The sequence below is a fragment of the Piliocolobus tephrosceles genome, chromosome 13 (genome assembly GCF_002776525.5).
Source record: "Piliocolobus tephrosceles isolate RC106 chromosome 13, ASM277652v3, whole genome shotgun sequence".
Classification (NCBI taxonomy): Eukaryota; Metazoa; Chordata; class Mammalia; order Primates; family Cercopithecidae; genus Piliocolobus; species Piliocolobus tephrosceles.
The window spans coordinates 5,438,081-5,444,080 of NC_045446.1; positions in this window are offsets into that span (position 1 = coordinate 5,438,081).

The following is a 6,000-nucleotide window of genomic DNA, read 5'->3' on the forward strand; positions in this document are numbered from 1 at the left end:
AAATTTGGAAAGTCAAGAGCAAGTCTCAGGAAGGCAGAGGGCTGCCACCTATGAGCCATGGGACTTCAGTCTTGCTGTGCCTCAGTTTCCTTGGATAAGTCAGCTACAGCACCAACCTCCAGGAGTTGGTGCAGTGGCGTGGGGCGGCGGTCAGTAGGCCTGATTGCCCTGGTCGGGCGGTCAGGGCAGGGAGCAGAGTGGCCACTGCAGAAGGGATGTGCCTGTGAGTGGTTTGTTCCCAGCACCGATCCGCTGTTTGGGGACATACTATGGGCAGTGGCTGCTGGCCAAGAGCTGCACGTAGGTTTTCTGTTGACTGTCCATGCAGGGCTACCCGGCCCATACTGTCAGCCTCAGCTGAGGAAGTGGGGGCTCATGAATGGAGTTTCTCATCCAAGGTCAGTCGCACTGGTGGACGGCCCTGGCTGGAGGCCCACATCACCATCCAGGGACTCCTCCTGTTGTCCTGGAGGCTCAGGTCTCTGACCTTCCATCTCCCGTCTGCAAAGCACTGGAAGTTGGGGTTCTGGGGAGATGCATGGAGTGGCCTGGACATGCCCATCACAGCCCTGGGATAACCCAGATGGGCCATCGAGACCTATCCACACTCTGTGGAGACCAGTGGAGGAAACAGCTCAGTTTCAGGCTGTAGGTGTCTGAATCAAAGTGGGGCCTGGGAACGAGGAGCTCAGCAGACTCTCAGCAAACGGCCTGAACGCTGACGCCTCTCCCATCTCTGTCTCCCGTCTTCACAAAAGGAAACGGAACGCCTCTCCGGCACCCACCCAGCTTTCCCGGAGCCCCTGCCAACTGTCGTTTTCAGATAACTTGAATTTTACATTTTATGCCAGGATTTTTAAGCCCCCAGGATCTTTTCACATCCGCACAGCTTGACTCGGAATCCTCAGCCAGGACCATCCTTCCTCCGCAGGAACCAGGGCCTCCTCTAGAAGGTAGGGCAGGCAAATGAGGGTCCAAATGGTCCGGCCCCTCAGCATCCAGGGAGATGACCAGTCCTGGGAAATGTGCCCTTCAACGGGCTGGTGGCAAGGTCAAAAAGCGGGGCAAACACGTTGCAGAGAACCTTCCCAAACCAAAACCACTGAGAGCGCAAGTGCAAAAACATTCCCTTTTAAGCCAGTAGGGGCTTGACAGTTGGAGAACTTGAAAACAACAGAGCACAGTTCACAAAATCAAAACTCATGGAAAACTCTGCGCGGGTGAGTCACAGTGCCAGCGCCAAGTTTCCTGGCATGGAGGAGGCTCCCCCGCTCAGGCAGGTTTTTTTAAACATCTTTTTAATGAATTGAATTGAGACCTCATTTACATAAAATAAAACTGACCCATTTAATACACAGTTTAATTATCTTGGACAAACGTTTATGTGCCCATGTCATCAGAATGTTTCCATCCCCGCAGCAGAAGCGCTTCCACCATCCCCCAAAGTTCCCTGGCACCACTGGGCCGTCCGTCCAGCCTCGGGCACACCCCTGCCCCCACCTGGGTGGACCATCCATCTCTGCTTTTCTGCCACTATAGATTGGTGTCCTAGGCAGACTTTTACAGTGTATGAGACAGGGTGCTGGGTGGAAAGTCACAGAAACTCCAGGTTCATCTAGCTTTGGCATGTCAGGTAGCTGGGAGGGATGTGTGTATTTAAGGGAGTTGACTGACTCACATACCCAGAAAGTTCCAGAAGTGATTCTGGCTTCAGACACAGCTGGATCCAGGGCCACAAATGATGTTCGCTAGGCCACTTCTCTTTTCCCTGTTTTCATCCCTGCTTTGATCTGTGTTCCATTTATTCTCAATGGAAAAACTAAATGGCAGGTAAGCAGCAGTTCTCGGTTCATCTTCTAAAATTCTGCAATCCCAGCAGAAAGAGCACCCCCTTCCTGGGGAGTCCAGCTGAAGTCCTGATATCAAGCACACTGGCCAGGCCAGGGGCACACACCCTCCCAGGAGCTGGAGGCAGGGATGGGGAACGGGGGTGACAGTCGCCCCACCTAAGCTCAGCAGGGAAGAGGTGCACCCGAGGTAAAACAGGCAGGCATGGCTGGGCGTGGTGGCTCACATCTGTAATCCCAGTATTCTGGGAGGCCAAGGTGGGTGGATTACTTAAGGTCAGGAGTTCGAGACCAGCCTGGCCAATATGGCGAAACCCCATCTCTACTAAAAATACAAAAATTAGCCAGGTGTGATGGCGGGCGCCTGTAATCCCAGCCACTCGGGAGGCTGAGGCAGGAGAATCGCTTGAACCTGGGAGACGGAGGTTGCGGTGAGCTGAGGTCACGCCACTGCACTCCAGCCTGGGCGACAGAGTGAGATTCTGTCTAAATAAATAAATAAATAAATAAACAAACAAACAAACAAACAAACTGGCAGGCAAACAGCAGGTGCTGACCACGTTCCACCCCTCAGTCCACCCTCTACGTGTCCACTTCTTTCCTACCTATGATTTTTAAATGCTCCCACCCAAAACCTGTGGCTGTGTGATTTCCAACATAAAATGCCTGCCTTCTCCACAGAAGAGAGATGACCAAAGTCAGCTGCAGGGCCTGCCTCCCCAGCGCAGAGCCCAGGCCCTGGGTGTTATTCACGCCACCCTCCGTCAGAGCCACAAACACCTCCTCTTTGAATGGTACTTGTAGTACTTTCTGTGGATGCTGTCACCAGTTCACCAATACCACAGACTGGCGGGGGCACTTAAACAACAGAAGGTTACTTTCTCTCAGTCCTGGAGTCCAGAAATCCGAAATCAAGGTGTGGCAGAGCCGGTTCCTCTTGAGGCCTCTCTCCTTGGCTTGCAGACGGCCACCTTCTCCCTGTGTCCTCACAGGGTGGTCCCTCTGTGCCTCTTTGTGTCCTCACCTCCTCTTATCAGGACTGCAGTCAGATTGGATTCGGGCCCATCCTGGTGACCTCATCTTAACTTCATTAACCATTTAAAGACCCTTTCTCCAAATATGATTACGTTCTAAGGTACAGGGAGTTGGGGGTTCAACATACAAATTTTGGGGAGACCCCCTTCAGGCCAACAGTGCCCTTTGGCCAAATGATGGTCACTTTCCAGACACACAACACACAGTGGAAAGGAAAAAGGAAATAACAGCATTTTTTTTCTTAAATTCCCACTTGGAAAGGAAAAGGAAAGAACGAAAACACACGATGTTTGTTGGTCTGCGGCATATTCTGTGCTGGACAGGAAACCAGCAGCGTAAGGGTGGTCTCGATCAGCCCACCAGTGTGGCAGCCAGAATCCAAGACGGCCCCCAGTGCTGCCGCCTCATCCTCGTGTCATCCCCTCCCCGTGCGTATGGGCTGTACTAAGTGGCTTGCTTCTAAGCGATGGAACACAGCAAAGCTGATTATGCTGCACGGCACTGTGACTTCCATCTTGCAAGCAGACTCTCTCCCATGCTGGCTTCATTGAAGCCCTGTTGTGAGCTGCCATATTGGAGAGGCCCCCATGGCAAGCCATTGAAGGCAGCTTTTGGCCAACAGCCAGCAACAAACAGAGGCTCCCAGCCTGGCAGCCAGCAAGCAACGGAACCCTGTCAACAGCCACATGAGTTTGAAAGCAGATTCTTCCCCGAGAGAGCCTCAGATAAGGCATCTGTGGGGACCACTCCCGATGTCACACGTTCTTTAAAAAAGGCCTGGGGAAGCAGAGCTGAGCTGCCTCCTGACACACGTGGCCCAACGCAGAATGCAGGACTTTACCAACCTCACGGTGTCATCCCACCAGGACCCAGTCCATTGCACATGTAAAGGCAGGTAATTTGCAACAAGCCTCTTTGCCTCTTTCAGGTATTGGTTTCTCCACTGGTCAGGAATCTTTGTTGCAAATGACAGAAACCCCATTGAAACACACACACACACACCCACACCCACACACAGAATGCACTGGCTCCTATTACTAAAAAGTCCAAGCAAAGATGGGCTTCAAGAACAGCTGGATCCAGGTGCCTGGATCTGGGGACTCTTGTCAATCAGCTAGCAATTAGTCAAAACATATGAGCACCTCTACATGCCAGGCAATGTTCTAGGCACAGAAGGCACAAAAAATGTAAGAACTGCCACCTTCTGGAAGCTTATGTCTTTCTGAGCAGTCTGTCTCTGTCCCTTGGGTCTTGGCCCATTCTCAGGCAAGATCTCCCCTCCTGGAGAAGCGACAGGCACCATAGCTCCAGCATAGCAAACACAGAATAAAGAGGCCGGGGAAGTCGTCACTGTCACTGCAGTCAGCACAGCCCACGCCCCTAAGACGGTCCCCAAGTCAGTTGCCTCGAGTCACTTCTGTGATCAGCCTCCATGTCTGGGGTCCTCGCTTTTTCTTTCCTCATGCACATTTGTTCAAAGCAGATGCCCAGCGTCTCCCATGCCTATACCTCTTTCCACTGCAGGCCGGGGCAGTGAGAATGAACACTATGCTAGCTCCGGGACCCTCCTAGAGGCTCAGCCATCCGCTGCACTACCCGTACGGCCCGCCCAGCACCTGCTCCAGGCCAGTACCCTCGCAGGCCAGGGGACACGGGTAAGACGCCGGCCTCCATCCTGCCCCTGGGGGACTGACACATCAGAACTCCTCACTCACCAGGCAGGAAGGGGGCCTCGGCTGGTGTGGGGAAAGGCCTGCCCTACCGTCTGCCTGTGTGGCATGTGTGTGAGCTCTCCTTCTTTCTAGGAATTGAGGGAGGCCCTGAGGGACTACAGGCATTTTGGTGAGGACTCTGAGGCTCAGAGAGGCCACCTGAATGATGTGGTTCCCCAACTCACAAGCAGTGGAACTCAAACTGGAAATAGGATCCTGGGCTCCAGGCCCAGCTCTCCTTCCTCCCCATCCCTCCGTAGGCAGCATCCTTAGTGAGTCCATTAGCCAGAGCGTCTCCCCAGGCAGGCAGTTGGGGGTGGCTGTAATAGCCTTTCCCAGCCCACAAGAACCCCCCATGTCCTCCATGGCCTCACCTGGAGCCCCCACGGTGGGTCTCACTAATGCTGTGAGGTCTCCTCAGCCATCCCCGGTGGCATTCAGGAAGGGAGGTATCGCCTTTCCTCAAAGGCCCTGGCCTCATCCTACATTTCGCTGCAGCCAAGCTGTCTCCTGTGGGGGCCCGGGGGGCTGTGCTCAGGTCCATTAGCCTTGAGCCGGCTCTTCTGGGCCAGCACCGCGGCACCCACGTGCGGAGCCCTGGCAGGCGGGGCAGGCACCCATCCTGCATTTATACCTCAGGCCCGAACCTGAGGGCCTTCTGCTCAGAGGGAACCCAGCGAAGACCAGCAGGGGATCCCGGGGACAGGCTCCTCTGAGATTGGGGGCAGCCCTGCCCAGTGGGAGAGAAGCAGGCAGCTCGGGCCAGAGCCAGAACAGGGTGAGTGGCTCAGGGGCCTGGGCCTAGGTGGTTGCTGAAGCCTCCAGCACTGCAGTGGGCAGGCACCTGCCACCTTCGCCGAAGGACCGCACACTGCATCCAGGACAGGTGAGAGGCCTGTTTTTTGCAATCTGGGTGAAGGCAGGAGAGCATGGGGGACAGAAGCAATGCTTTGTACCCGTGGGACCTGGGGGGAGCTCCTGCTTGGTCAGGGTGGCCGGTAGCCCAGCAGGCATCTCAGCTTCTCTGATCCCAGATAAAGCAGAGATAATGAAACCCACCTCACAGACATTCAAAGCGCAGATGAGCTCATGTCACCAACCCTGGGACCTGCCACCTCAGTGTGACAGCAGAGCAGGGAGAAGCGTCAGACAAGTTAAATTCAAGCAGACATAGTTTGCTTTTGAGAAAACAGCTTATGAGACAACCAGGCCCTGTGTTTTCATTTATGTTAAAAAACATACATTTATAGGTAAATGCACAGAAAAAAATCTTCAAGGATTTATGGTGATACCCGGGGTTGGGGGAAGACAGGGGCAGACCTTCTTTCTTCTTTAGCATGGGGACCTTTCAAAATAAGACTGTATTTGCATCTTATCTGTGTCATGGTTAAAGATGTTTAAGGCCC